The following is a 15,316-nucleotide window of genomic DNA, read 5'->3' as shown; positions in this document are numbered from 1 at the left end:
GCTAACCATAGGAAGAAACCAACTTTTGGGAGACAAGAGGAATCCCAACATAGCTTTAAAGGGATATCCACCATTTCTGGTTTGTGAGATTCTACAATGGCCTTGTATCCATTTTTAACATTATATTTCCCATCATTGGAAGCTACCCACATTAGAGTGTCTTTCTTATCAGATTGCTTAAGTTTTATGCCTTCTAATATCTTCTCAAAAAATTTAACCAACTCAACATCAAATCCCAAACCATTCAGAGAGATAGGGGAACCATCTATCTCTACCAAAGTCTTATAGTCCCTGACTTTGTTACCTCATAGATCAGACAACCTATTTTTGAGGTCCAAAGAGGTATTGTTGAGTGAGAGAGGAGGATTCCCATCCCAGGAATCTTCCCAAAAAGGGCCTCATCACCTATACCCACATCCGAGGTTAAAAAACTACGGATCAGCTTATGGCATCTTAATATGAAATTCCAACCTTCTGACCCTTTAGGTGGATTGATTACTCTAAAAATCGAGAGCAGATCATTCGCATCAAGATATTTGTTATAAAGAATCTTAGCCCGTTTACGATTTCTTTCGTTATAAAGGCGCCAAACGAGTTTAGCCCCTAGGGCTTCATTTTGCCACTGAAGGTTCTTGATCCCAAGGCCACCTAAATCTTTAGGTTTACAAATGCTATCCCATTTGATGAGGGCCAATTTGTTTTTCTCTTCTCGATCCCTCTAAAGAAAATTCTACATTTTGGACTCAAATTTTTGGAGATTTTGCTTAGAGAGCGGGAGGCATGATAGTGGGAAAGTTGGAATAGTTGATAAGACTGCTCCGATCTTAGTGCATTTTTTAGCCTTAGATAGCCATTTGTCCTTCCAACTGCAAAGCTTGGAATTCAATTTTTCTAGAGTATTTCCCATACCTTACTAGATCTTGTCCCTTTTTCTAGGGCAATACCAAGGTATTTGAAAAGAAAGACTCCTTTCTTAAAATCCATTACTGTGCATATTTGTTGTTCCAAATCTAGCTTAGTATTAATGAAGAAAATTTTAGATTTGTTTACATTAACCCTCTATCCCGAAGCTTCCATATACATATTTATGATGCCTTTAAGAGAGCGCGCTTCTAAAACTAAACTTTTACCGAGTAGAATAATGTCATCAACAAATTTTTGGTGGGTTATGTTAGGCAAATTTTTGGTGACAGTAATGCCTAAGATCCTTTGTTTTTTATATGCGTTTGTCACTGCTCTCCCAAAGGCTTCTGCCATGATAATGAAAAGGGAGGGGGATAGCGGGTCCCCCTATTGGATACCTCTAGAAATATCAAAAAAGCCTTCTGGCATGCCATTGATTAGAATAGAAATTTTAGGGGTAGATATAAATTTAAAATTAGATTAATCCATTGATGGGAAAACCCAAAAGCTTCTAATGTCTTACACAAGAACCTCCAGTCAACCATATCATATGCTTTTTGGATGTCCAGTTTCATGAACATACATGCTTCTTTGTTTGAGCATGTAGAATGGATGGTTTCTTGAATGGTTATGATTCCATCAAGAATAGATCTACCCGGCATGACACCAATTTGTTCTTCTGAGATAATTTTAGGAAGGATCTCTTTAAGTTTGTTTGCTAGTACCTTGGAGAAAACTTTGTATACTGTTTTGCATAAGGCAATTGGTTTGAAATCACTTGGGGATTTAGGGTTTGACTTTTTTGGAATTAGTGTGATAAATGAATGGTTGATTTTTGAGAGAAGAGAACCTTCATTTTTGGATGCTTCAATTGCTTTTCATAGATCAATACCTATGATGTCCTAGCATTTTTGGAAGAAGAATGCTTGGAAATTGTTTGGGCCTGGGGATTTATCCGGGTTCATATCAAATACCACCTTCTTCACTTCTTCTAAGGTGATTGGTTTTTTTAGGCTTTTATTATCTTCTTGAGTTACAACTTTAGGAATGACTTTCAGAAGATTTGTCTGTGTTGTTCTATTAGAGCCCCCATAGTTATTGAATAAGTTCTGGAAGTTTTTAACAAAGGTATCAACTATTTCTCTTGGTTTATCAGTTATAACACCTTGATGATTTTTAATACTCGTAATTTTGCTCTTGGCTCTATTATATAACATGGAGTTGTGAAAAAATTTTGTGTTGTAATCCCCTTCTACTAGCCATCTTTCCCGAGATTTTTGTTCCCAGAACATCTCTTCTTTGGACAGGATGTCTTCTTGCCTAGCTAACAATTCTTTTTCTAAAAGATAACTTTTAATATCCATGCCCTCGCTAATTACTTTAGAATTCAGATCTTTTAATTGATTTTCCATATCCAGTTTTTCTTTGAAAATGTTATTGAAGTGGTCTTTGTTCCACCTAAGGATATTTTCTTTAAGCATTCTCAATTTTTTGACAAAGACAAACATTTTTGAGCCTTCGCAACTGTCTTGAGCCCACCATAATTTAATGTTGTTGATGAAGTTAGGGTCTAGGAACCACATTTTCTCGCACTTAAACGGGTTCCTAGCTGGTTTGAGGGGCTCGATGAATTTGAATATGACTAGGAAGTGGTCAGACCCTGTTATAGGCAAAATAGAAGATTGAATGTTCATATTGTTTGCATCCAGGTCTCCTTTTATCATAAACTTGTCGAGTTTTTCTGCAATATAAGCAAAGTCTTTTCTCCTATTGTTCCATGTGTATGTACCATTATTAGTTGGGGTGTTAATCAAGTTATGCAATGAGAACTACTCTTTACAGTCTTTATATGCTTGAGATAACATCTGAATGCCTCCTACCTTTTCGTTGATATCTAAGATTGTGTTAAAGTCACCTCCTAGTAAAAATAGATTTTTATTATTTTCATTCATAAATTGACCAATGTCATTCCATATTAGTTTTTTATCAAGAGTGTTAATTGGGCCATAAACATTAATGATTGTGAATTTAAGGTCTAATTTTAAACTTTGAACATTACCACTAATCTAATTGCTAGTACTATGGAGAATACTAATGCTAACCTTTTTGGGGTCCCAGAGGATACCTAAACCCCTAGATGCCCATGAAGACTCTTCAAACACAAAATACCACACACCTAGCATCCTATTTATTTTAGCTACTTCTATTACATTTAATTTAGTTTCTTGAATTAAAACAATATTAGAGTTAAAAGATTTGAGGTTATGCTTTAATAACCTCTTTCTGCTAGGGGCATTGAGACCCCTAGCATTTCAAGTAGTGATCTTCATACCTAATCGGGAAGTGTTAGAATTAATAATCTTTCCTTGGTTGTATTTATTTATTTATTGGGATAAACCAAAGTATCCCTTATGTATTATTTATTTGTCCTCTAGTCCACATGTAAAGGACATGTCATTCTTGTCCTATTGTCCACTTGTGAGGACAACTCTTTTTTGTATTTCCTTTAATAAGGAAAATAGATATTCCTCCTTAAGAGGAACTTGACACTTTGCACACACCTTTTATGAATGTGGCATTCATAGAAATGGGAGTTACACATGCAAAGACATGCAACTCCTTTCTCATCTTTTTAAAAGAGGTGCTTCTATCTCTCATTTTCATCTAGTCTCCATTATTCACATCAAGTTTTTGATGCTATTGTAAATGAGTTATTTTGTTGTATTTCTTCTCTCTCTCTTTCTCATTCTTAGGCTTTTGCCTCATTCATAATACTCACAAGGGGTTTTCTTTGCTTTCCCCTTATCAAATCCTTATCTCTTGTGTTGTTTATCTTTGGTATTGCTCAATTGATCTTGTATCATTTGTAAGGTAAAACTCTTCTTGCTCTCTTGGATTAAATCTATTATTTCATGTTATTTCATTTTATTATATTTTATCATTTCAATCACTTTTTCTAACATGGTATCAGAGCTTTCTAATCCTTGTTTTGAGCTTTTGTGAAAGTTACCATATTGGAGAACTTTGTTGAGAGGAGAAGTGAAGAAAAAAAATTCATTCCTATTTTTTTTTGCAGGTTTTTTATTCAATCTTCAAGTTTTTTTTCTAACCCTCTTTGGAAGGTTTACCACCAAAGAGTTTTTTATTTTTTTAATTTTTCTAACCTCCTTTGGAAGGCTTGCCGCCAAAGGATTCTTTATTTTTAATTTTTTTTTTTTTATATCTAACCCTATTTCTGTTGCAGGCTTTTTAAGTTTTTGAAATTCAATTTTTTTTTCTATTTTTGTTTTAGAAAAGAAAATACAGCAGTTCGTATTTTTCTTATATCTCATAATCTATGATCTGGGTTTGGTTGAAATTTTAACAGCATTTAGAAAACATAAAAAAGAAAAAAACCCTTTAAATTTCATTTGTATCAAAATAGTATTGCAAAAGTTATTGTACTATATGTGTAGTATTATTTGTTTTTCAAGTTTTAAGACAACAGTTCGTATTTTTATGATATCTCTTAATCCGTGATCTGGGTTTGGCTGAAATTTGAACAGCATTTAGAAAACATAAAAATGAAAAAACCCTTTAAATTTTATTGAAAATAGAGTTAAATTAAAAAAGTTATCGCTCTCTTTGTGTAACACATTTTTTCAATTTTTCAAATTTTTATTTTTCCTGTTTATTCAATCTGACCAGTGGTTTTGCAGGGAACATTTTAGTTTTTAATTTTGACTCTCTAAATCTTTTAATAATTATTTAACATTCTTGTGGATAATAAGTCTCACTTTTTTATTTCAAATCTATTATTTAAATTTTAAACGTAATTTTTAAATCATGTCTACTTTAATTCCAGAAATCAAGTTAAATAACTCAAACTATCATGCTTGGAAAACTCATCTTTCATTTATATTCTGTTTTAAGCATATTTTAAATGTTGCTACTGACCCTTCTATAGTTCCTGGTACCTCAGCTACACAAGATGAACAAAATGCATGGAATACTAAAAATGAAGAAGCCCTTGGCCTCATTGGTATATCTCTTAACCCAGATTTATATGTTCTAATTTTTCATTGTACTAATGCCCATAAAGCTTGGGATATTTTAAAGCAAACGTATGACAAGCCATCTGAATCACGCAAAATTCAATTGCAAGACAATTTGGAAGACTTAAGGTATATTGATTTCAAATCCATGGATGAATTTTTACTTAAATTTGATTATATTAAAAGTCAACTAATTGGATTCGGTGTTACTCTCACTGATATTAGATTAATTACAATTATTTTAAAGAAATGTCTTCCTAGACAATTTCAACAATTTATTACTAATGTTCATTCTCAACTTGTTATTCCTACTTTGTCTACTCAATTAACTTATAGTATTTTTCAAAATTTGTTACGTCAAGAGGAAGCTAAGTTGTTACAATTTGATACTCTTAGATCTAATGAACATGCTTTTGTGTCTAAAAGTCAAAATCAGAATTTCAAATTTTCTAATAATAATTCTCCCAATACTTATAATAATAATAATCACAATAATCATCCAAACACTCATCGTAATAATACTCATCAATCTAATAAAAAACTCCACTGTACTTATTGTGGGAAAGATGGTCATGTAACTAATAATTGTTTTAAAAAACAAAAAGATAAGCAACCTATCAATAACAATAATCAAAACTCTCATCCATCTCGTCATGTTTTTACTGTTAGTTACAATGTTCCTAAAAATTTAGAATGGATTATTGATACTGGTGCATCTCAACATGTTACTTTTCATAAAGAAGTGTTTGATTATTTAAAACTCGATCCTTCTAATATTCCAATTCAATTAGCTGATAATCATAGTTGCAAAGTTGAAGGATTTGGTAATGTTAATATTCCAAATGAAAAATTACATGATGTCCTTTATGTTCCTGAATTGAAATACAATCTTCTTTCTGTTATAAAATTATGTCAAAATTACAAAGTTGAGTTTCATAGGGACATGTGCTCTGTTATTGATCCTAACACTAATGAAGTTGTTGCTAATGCTAAGTTAGGCCACGATAACTTATTTAAATTTTTTGGGTTCACCTCTTCTAGACACTCTTTGCACAAAGATATTACTTTTAATATGGAGCATGAAAGACTTGCTCATTTGAAAAATGAGCATATCTCATCTAATACGGTTGAAAATTTACCTCCTATTGCTTCATCTAAGATGGCATGTACAAAGTGCATGAGTGAAAACATGCAAAATACCAAAGGTTATCAAGCTTATAATCCTATTACTAACAAAGTGCACATAGCACGAAATGTTTGTTTTGCAGGAAATGGTGTGCATGATTCTTCTAATACTCAAAATGAACAAGTTCATGGAAGCAGAATTGTGTTAGTGGAGGACCAACCTCTTTCTCTAAACCCTACTTCTCATATATCTACCTTTATTCCTCCTATTCTTTCTTATAATGGTAATGGTAATGATCCATTTATAGATCATGGTAATAATGCTAATATTGATAATGATAATAATGCTAATGTTGAAACAAATGATGCATTCATACATCATGACTCTTCCTCTAGTGATAAATTTGTTAAAAGAAAAAATAAATGGTTTCAAAAAATACTTAGTAAAAGAGATCAATTTTTAGAATGGGTAGACTTCAACCTAGGAGAATTAATTACTGCAAATATTGTTTGATGTTAATAATTCTCTTTCATTATCTTTGGCATTTCTCTTTAGTATGTTGCCTAGAAATTATGTTATATATATGATCTTAATTCTATTTGCATGATTTCATACCATGATAGTTTAGGTATATTTATTCATGTGTATATATGGAGGCCCACATATATATTCTGATAAATATACAAATTATTGTGTCTCTTGTGACTTATCAAATATGAGTGCATTCTTTATTTCACATAAGTAAATTTATTTTATTTTTTTTTTTTATTCCTTGGAATTATGAGTTATTATACACTGTTGCCTTCAACATTTATTTTGTTCTACTGATTGACACATAAGTGCAGTTTATGCTTTTCTAGCATCATTCTATTGTCATATTGGCACTTTATGGTTAATACCATTTATTATTGGAGTTTCCCTCCAATTTTAGTTAATTTGACCCATCTTGAAGGCATTTTACTCTTATTTGAAGGTAGCCAATTGTTAATACTCATACTCCTCCCCTTTGATATCTTTGAAAACATGTCATTTAATGTTATGTATACTTCTTTGCTTAAATCATGAGTCATGCAGGTTATGGATTGATCACCCATTAACTTGCAGTACAATGACTTATTAGTGGACTGTCTATATCCACGTGATTGAAGCATTGTTGATGTTGGATTCATTAGCTAGCCTTTTCTATGGTCTTTTCTTGAAAGTTTTGATAACATATTTGTTCTTTGCAAAATATGATTTATCTTGATTTATTTGCGGTACCAAGTTACACTTATATTTACTCTATGAGAATTTACTTATACATAAAAAGTTTCTAACTTGAATATAAGATGAAATTATCCTTGTGGATAGTTGTCTTTGTTTCTATGTTTCAGGTAATCCATCAAGGCACATACAAGATATCATTATTTGTTGTACAGATCCTATGCCACATGAATCCACTTGAAGATGTAACACACTTGAAGAATTATCAACTTCTCTTGGCTCTCCAATGATGTACCCATGATAATAAGAGACCTCTTGCACAATGAAGATATTTCAAAAAATCAAATTACAATTGGTTTTGACATCTCCCCAAATAAAGATTAAAGGGGGGTGTTAGAATTAATAATCTTTCCTTGGTTGTATTTATTTATTTATTGGGATAAACCAAGGTATCCCTTATGTATTATTTATTTGTCCTCTAGTCCACATGTAAAGGACATATCATTCTTGTCCTATTGTCCACTTGTAAGGACAACTCTTTTTTGTATTTCCTTTAATAAGGAAAATAGATATTCCTCCTTAAGAGGAACTTGACACTTTGCACACACCTTTTATGAATATGGCATTCATAGAAATGGGAGTTACAAATGCAAAGACATTCAACTCCTTTCTCATCTCTTTAAAAGAGGTGCTTCTATCTCTCATTTTCATCTAGTCTCCATTATTCACATCAAGTTTTTTATGCTATTGTAAATGAGCTATTTTGTTGTATTTCTTCTCTTTCTCTTTCTCATTCTTAGGCTTTTGCTTCATTCATAATACTCACAAGGGGTTTTCTTTGCTTTCCCCTTATCAAATCCTTGTCTCTTGTGTTGCTTATATTTGGTATTGCTCCATTGATCTTGTATCATTTGTATGGTAAAACTCATCTTGCTCTCTTGGATTAAATCTATTATTTCATGCTATTTCATTTTATTATATTTTATCATTTCAATCACTTTTTCTAACAGGAAGGCACTTCCCCTTCCCATTGTTGAAAATTTGATCTATCTATTGTTGTTCCTTGTTGAGACTATCTACTTCCCTGAGCTCCCTTAGTGATCTTCTTCCTCTTTTGCCCTTTGCTTTGCCTCAACTAGGGGATTTGAGCCTTTCTTGAGACATATAGATACCTAGTTGATTTGGGTTAGCTTCTGCCTCTTGAACTATATCAATCTTCTCTATTGGAGTTTGTTCATGTTCCTTAAACTCAACTTCTAAATTATTCTAATTAGAGAGACCAGATTGCTTATCAAATTTTGAGACAGAGCCCAATCTATTGTCCTTAAAGTTACCACTGCAGCTTTTCCATATGGATGGATCCGAAATTGCCAACTGGGATTGATTTGCATAAAGGTCCTCCAATTCTATCTTTAATATGTCTCTTTTGAGATCTTCACAGGTGTAATTGTTCCCACCTAATTTGAGAACCCTTTGAATAAGTTCTTCCATCTAAGCTGCCGAGGTATTGTCAATTCTGTCTTCACTAAAAACTTCAACTAGTTCATCAATGAGTTGTTCAACATTGACATCTTCTGCTTTTGCCATGTCTAGTTCAACATTTTTTGGATCTAACTGGCTATCCTTGTTCAAAATTTCTTGAAGTTCTTTAATTGGAAGACTGTTTGCTTGCTCATTATCCCTTTCCTTATTCTGGTTCCTACTGATAGGTGTGAATGGAGAGCTTCTTGTTGCAACTGGAGTTTGCCAGAATTTGTTATTTTTGACAGGGGTATCCAAATTGCTATTAGTCAACCTGGGATGACTAGGTTCCAACATGACTATTTCCTCCTGGGACTCTTCCTCTCTGTTTACTTTACAAGAAGTAAACAAAATGGGATTCTCAAGCTCCACTAATCGTCCTTCTTGATTAACTTCTGGAACATCTGCTTGATGGAGACCTGGGGTCACTTCTAGATCTATATCTTTGGGTGTTTGTTGAAACTTATCTTTTGCACCTCTCTCAGAAGATATCTCCTCTAATTTCTTTTGGCTGGCTGAGGTAGTCCTAAGGGATGCTTCCCTTATGTCCAAAGAGCCCTTTTTCCTATGCAATCTAATTTTTTCTATCTCTTCTCTTCCTTTCTTTTCTTATCTTTTCTTTCTTTCTCTGTTTCCTGTTATCCACAATGATGTTGTGCAACCTAGTTTTATTGGAAATTTCAGTGGTTTTGTCCTTCTCTCCAATAGCAATTTCTTGATAGGGTTTGCCATTGGTTTCAAGAAAGTTCTTATCAGATTGGGATACCCATCATCATTGCTTGTTGATTTGTCTGAACTATCCTAGTGACACCTAGCCTTTTGCCATGTCTTGTGATCTTCCATATTAGTCAATTCTGAACCAACTCTTATGAAACAGTCCCCTGAAACCTGATCTTCATGAAGCATCTTAGGATGTCTTCTTCTGATTAGAGGTAAGGATCTGCTAAGATTTGATGTTTTTGACATCATGTTGAAAGACTGCCTTCTTTCATCATCAAGTTTGATAATAACCGAAATTTTGCCCTCATACTTTAGAAATTCTAAATCATATTTGGATCTATGATTTAGTATATAATTATTTAATACTATTATCATGATTTAATATTATATTATGATTATAATGATCAATTATTTATTATTATTATTATCTTATTTAAATTATTTAATTTATTGTTATAATGATCATTCATTAATTATAAGATGCTAAAAATGTTCATTTATAAGAATATCTTATAATTGTCAAATAATAATTTATTATTCGTATCATTAGTTTATTAATAATTATTACTTGTTTATTTCAATATATTATACTATTTAATTATCATTATTGTAATAATTCAATCACTATAGTTACAATTATAATTATTACTATTAATAATATATTATTATTATATTTATTATGCTTAAATATCATGTCTATAGTTTTATATCAATTTAATTATTATCTCTTTGACTCCTTATATTATTGAATTTTATTGGAAAAATAGGGAACACGACATTTTTCACTCAAGACAATTACTCCACGTAGATTATAATGAAGAACTATAATGTTTCTCTCTTGAAAGGTGTACTTTTAGATTGTTTTATCTATTTACATGAGGGTGTATCATCCACTGTTATGAGTGGATTGGTTGCTCTATTTTTAGCACATACAGGGTCATTGTCAAAACTATTAATAACAAAGATTGAATTAATAGAAGACACAATAGAAAAACTAATCTGGATTTCTTGCATACCCAATTTCAGTATTAATGAAAATCACGGATTAATTGGATATCTAATTTCAGAACTACAAATGAAAAAAAGTAAGTATTAATTGGATATCTAAGTTCAAAATAAATAAAGATTTTCAACTACATGCAGGCCCTTATCTCAAAAAACAAAGATTTGTTATTCCACATTGTCTCAATATCAAAACGGATGAACAATCTAGCTTTCTACAAACACAATGTTAGAAATGTAATGCTCTGCTCGAGAACCCAAAAGAAATAAACGTAATATATTACAAAGTTTACTGAACTTTTTTTTTTGAAGTTTAAACAATATCAAAGTAATAATAATGTGGAAGCAATATATGCATATACATCAAGAACAAGTAATCAATTACAAATACAATTTCAATTCCTCAAGGGTTCCTTGACGTTAAGTCACATTTAATAAAGTTTATAATAATTAGTTTAAGTCTCAAGTACAATGTCATGATCAACATACGCATCATCACATAAGAAAATGCATAAGTGCAACTAATAATATGAAAACACATCTAACAAATACCATCCACTGCACATGTCACAGGGTATGTGAAATTAAATACAAATACATCAATATACAATACAATATCTCGTAAGATTTCAAAACACATGATACATAGATACATTAAATAAATAGAAGTCTTCAAGATAAGAGGAAGAATGATTATGGTACCACTGTATCAAGGAGCATCCAACATCTGTCAATTTGAGAGGGACCCAAATAGTAAGAATACAAACCTCCCGACCATGTGGTCACCTAATCATGCTCCCACTCCCACCATGCAGAAGAGATAATATACGATCTACACACAAACAATCAAATCATAAAATAATCCTAGGCAAGGATTCCTAATAGCCAACAACTAACTCAAGGGTAACACAAACTACTCAAGAAGAAGAGATAATCAAAATTGAAAGGACACTCATTCCAATACCAACACTACATGCTAAGTCAACATACAAATACCAAGACCAAAAATATACAACCACCTTGAAATCAATATCAAGTGTCACAAGCACAATGACCAACAGATAACAATTGTCATTAATAAAAATAAACTACCAATCACTAACTCCAACAATAAAAAATACCATTGATGAAAAACTGATCATTCATTAATAAAGTCAACTATCAAATATAAATGACATCAAAATCAATAAGTAACAATTCACAATAAATACACCATCAAAAACAATATCCAACAAGTATACCACTAGAGGCAAATATTTAAAAAATCATGAAGGAGATTCAGGCTACATACTATGGAGTGTCATCACATGAGTCAACTCTAAAGTTACCCTGGCAGTCTCTCAGGACCTCGGCCCCCTAGTGGCTCTATGTGAAACCAGAATACCCTCTCATGATGATGAGAAAACTAGTCATACCTCTCAAGGTATCATCTCCATCTCATCGTTAGTCTATACAAGCACTCAAGGCATGGACGAGGAAAAATCTCTAACTTATCTTTTTAATATATCTCAAGGAAAAGGGCTAGACAAAATATTTTAATTACTATGTTATCACTTGTTACACAACTTACAATGAGTTACCCTAGTAGCCACTTTGGACCCCGACCCCTATTGCAAGCCACTCCCATAGACATGCACCTAGACTACCTTCTCAAAATTCACAAACCACAATAGTGTCTCATACCAAAAAAAGTAATATTGATCAAATTTGGTTTCTCAATAGGCAACCTAATAAAATAACATTGGTTCTCAAAACCCAAGTTCTCAAAATTACTCAATAGCATAAAACTCATAAAACATAAATCTCAATTCAAATAATAAAGTTTATCATGACATCCAGTCAAATAATCATAAAAGAAATCTCAAAAATCACCTCTAGTTCACATCCTAACTTGGCCAACTAAACAACCCACAAAGAAAAAACATCATGAAAATAAACATCACAAGATTATAAATAAAATATTAGAAAACACATAGTTTTCAGCCCCATGATTTAATTCTACCAATTTCTCTTGCTTAGTTTGGGTCATAAGGATGTGTTTAGACATAAAGTAAGAATATATATGATAATATAAATTGTTATGTTGATATACTTATTTAAAATAATAAGTATTCAAATATCCAATTTTTTTATGCATATAAAATATCTGGCAATATTATCATATTATTAATTTAAATAATTTTAAGTCATAAATGATTTAATTAATAATATAAATGTATATTATTATATTTAAATATTAATATTAATTTCAATTTCTAAAATATTTATATGACCTCTATTTAAGTCTAATTTTAATATTTACTTTTCCTTTAATTCATAATGCAAGTAGAGATAAAATTATAAATTTAATTTAATTATTTATAATTTCTCTCATAAAGTCAACTAGTTATTAACTAAATGATTACAAATTGAATTCTACCACGACTTCTATTAAAATATAATAAATTTATAAATATTTATTTATTAACTTCCCTCTTGCATTAATAATTATAAAATCATTTATATGCAACTAAGAGTTTAATTAGACTTAAAGAATCAATAATGATAACATCCACTTAAACTAAATGAATAATATTTATTTATTCCATAAATAATTTTTTTAATTATTTATTTTATTTATTTTTAAATAAATAAATCTGAATTTATTTTTATTATTATTTTTATAAAATAAAAATAAATATGCAATTAGTATTTATGCATGTCTTTGATCTCTCAAATCATGCAGCCATACTATATTATCTTTTCTATTTTTAACATAATTGTTTTCACATGCAACCCTATTATATTTAGCTTTCTATTTTTAGCATATTTATTTTTACATGCATGCAACCATATTATACTTAGCTTTCTATTTTTATCATATTTATTTTCACATGCATCTAACCATATTATACTTAGCTCTCTATTTTTAACATATTTGTTTTCACATACATGTAACCTTACTATATTTAGTTTCTATTTTTAGCATATTTGTTTTCACATGCATGCATAAGTTTAGTTACAACATGTTTTCCTCTTAATTAATTTTTTTCCTTTTTTCAATAAATTTTGCAATTGAATTATTTTAGCTATAAGAATAATATTTATCTATATTTAAAAAAATCATGATAATCTCATAGTTCTAATGACAAATTTAAAGTTGAAACTCTAACTATTCAATTTATTATTTTTTTTCCAATTGTCAACAATCAAAATTTTCATTATATTAGAAAGGGGTTTATAAGAATATAGTCACAATAATTTTGTACAATTTTTCTATAATTTTTCTCAGTCAAGTTTTCTTGATTAACAAGTTTTTTTTTTTTTTTTCAAAATCTACAATATAATTTCTTATTCAACAATCACTACAATAAATTAATAAGCAATATGCAAACACCTAGGAAGACACGAAGTAGACAGATCTTTTAATAAAATTCTACAATGGATTTTCAAACCCTACCTCAAAACCATAGCTAAAATATGAGACAATCTATGAATGCATGCAAATCCAAACCCTCTGCAACTTTCAACAATTCTTTTGATCCAATTCTGAATTTTGCTCCTCAAAACTTGTGTATTTAGAAATGAGCTCTAATTTCCTTAGTAAAGTGTTTTTCTCCCAAATCAAGGCTTTGGCAATCATGTGAAAACTCTTTATCTTTAATTACTATATTTTAATTTTCATACGCACACTTTATGCAATATAATTAAAATAAACTTTATTAAATTAAAGCTTTCTCTCTCTTATTAAATCATGCGATGTTTTTTAATATAATATTTATTAATTTAACTAATAATATTATTTAGAGTTTATTACAAATAAAACTCCTAAATAAATTATTATTAAATTAAATAAATATAAATACACTTAAATGATAACTTTAATCAAATCTTTTAAATTTAATTCTTTCATGCACTTTTTTTTTTAAAAATTAATTAAAATATTCTTTTATATTTTCTTTTCGTCCACTTATTAATTAGTGCAAGCACTAATTAAAGCATAGTTTATTATTTAAATTAATAATAATAATCAAAGCTCATTGTTTAAATGTAACTCTAATTTAATTATTATTAAATAAATAATTATAATAAAGTAATATTAAATCTTTAATATTTTAATATTTTAATTATCACTTTTTGTCCAACTTCTTAAATTAAAATTTTAAAATAAATCTTTTAAACTAAAGTACATATTTAATTATTTAATAATTAGTTAAATATCATCATATTCTAATCTCTTTAACTAATTTTCTAAATTTAGACTTCTATATTAAAACACATATTTAATTAATTAAATATTCTCATACTTTAATATTTTCTTTTTTAATCAAATAATATTTAGTAAATCTTAATATTATATGATTAACTTAAATATTATAATTAAATCATTTACCAAATAAATCACATAGCGAAATTCACATAAAAACAACATTACCAAAACAAACCAAAACTCAAAATCAAACAACATGGACAAAGATAAACTCACGGGTTTTAAAAAGGGTGGAAAGTCAGTTACGAGTCCTCCTTGCAAGACAAGTATTTAGGCTATGGTTGGGATTGGACTTGAACATTATCTCTCTATTCTTACCATTGAGTTATTTAAATAAATATATATTTAAATAAAACAAGTAATGGTAGGGAGTGGTACATCATGTAGATCTAGACTAGCAGGTGACTACGACTCCTTCCCTTAACCACATCGAACACGCCAAACAAAAAGATAAAACAAACACACACACCATACACATGCAAGTATGGGGTGAGTACCATAATAATTATAAGTCAAATATCAAATGCTCAGATAAAATAATGTATCGTTATGAATATG

Source organism: Cupressus sempervirens, chromosome 10, assembly GCF_028749045.1.
Source record: "Cupressus sempervirens isolate cs-2001-9-10 chromosome 10, ASM2874904v1, whole genome shotgun sequence".
In the NCBI taxonomy this organism is placed as follows: Eukaryota; Viridiplantae; Streptophyta; class Pinopsida; order Cupressales; family Cupressaceae; genus Cupressus; species Cupressus sempervirens.
Note: the sequence above shows the minus strand (reverse complement) of the source record.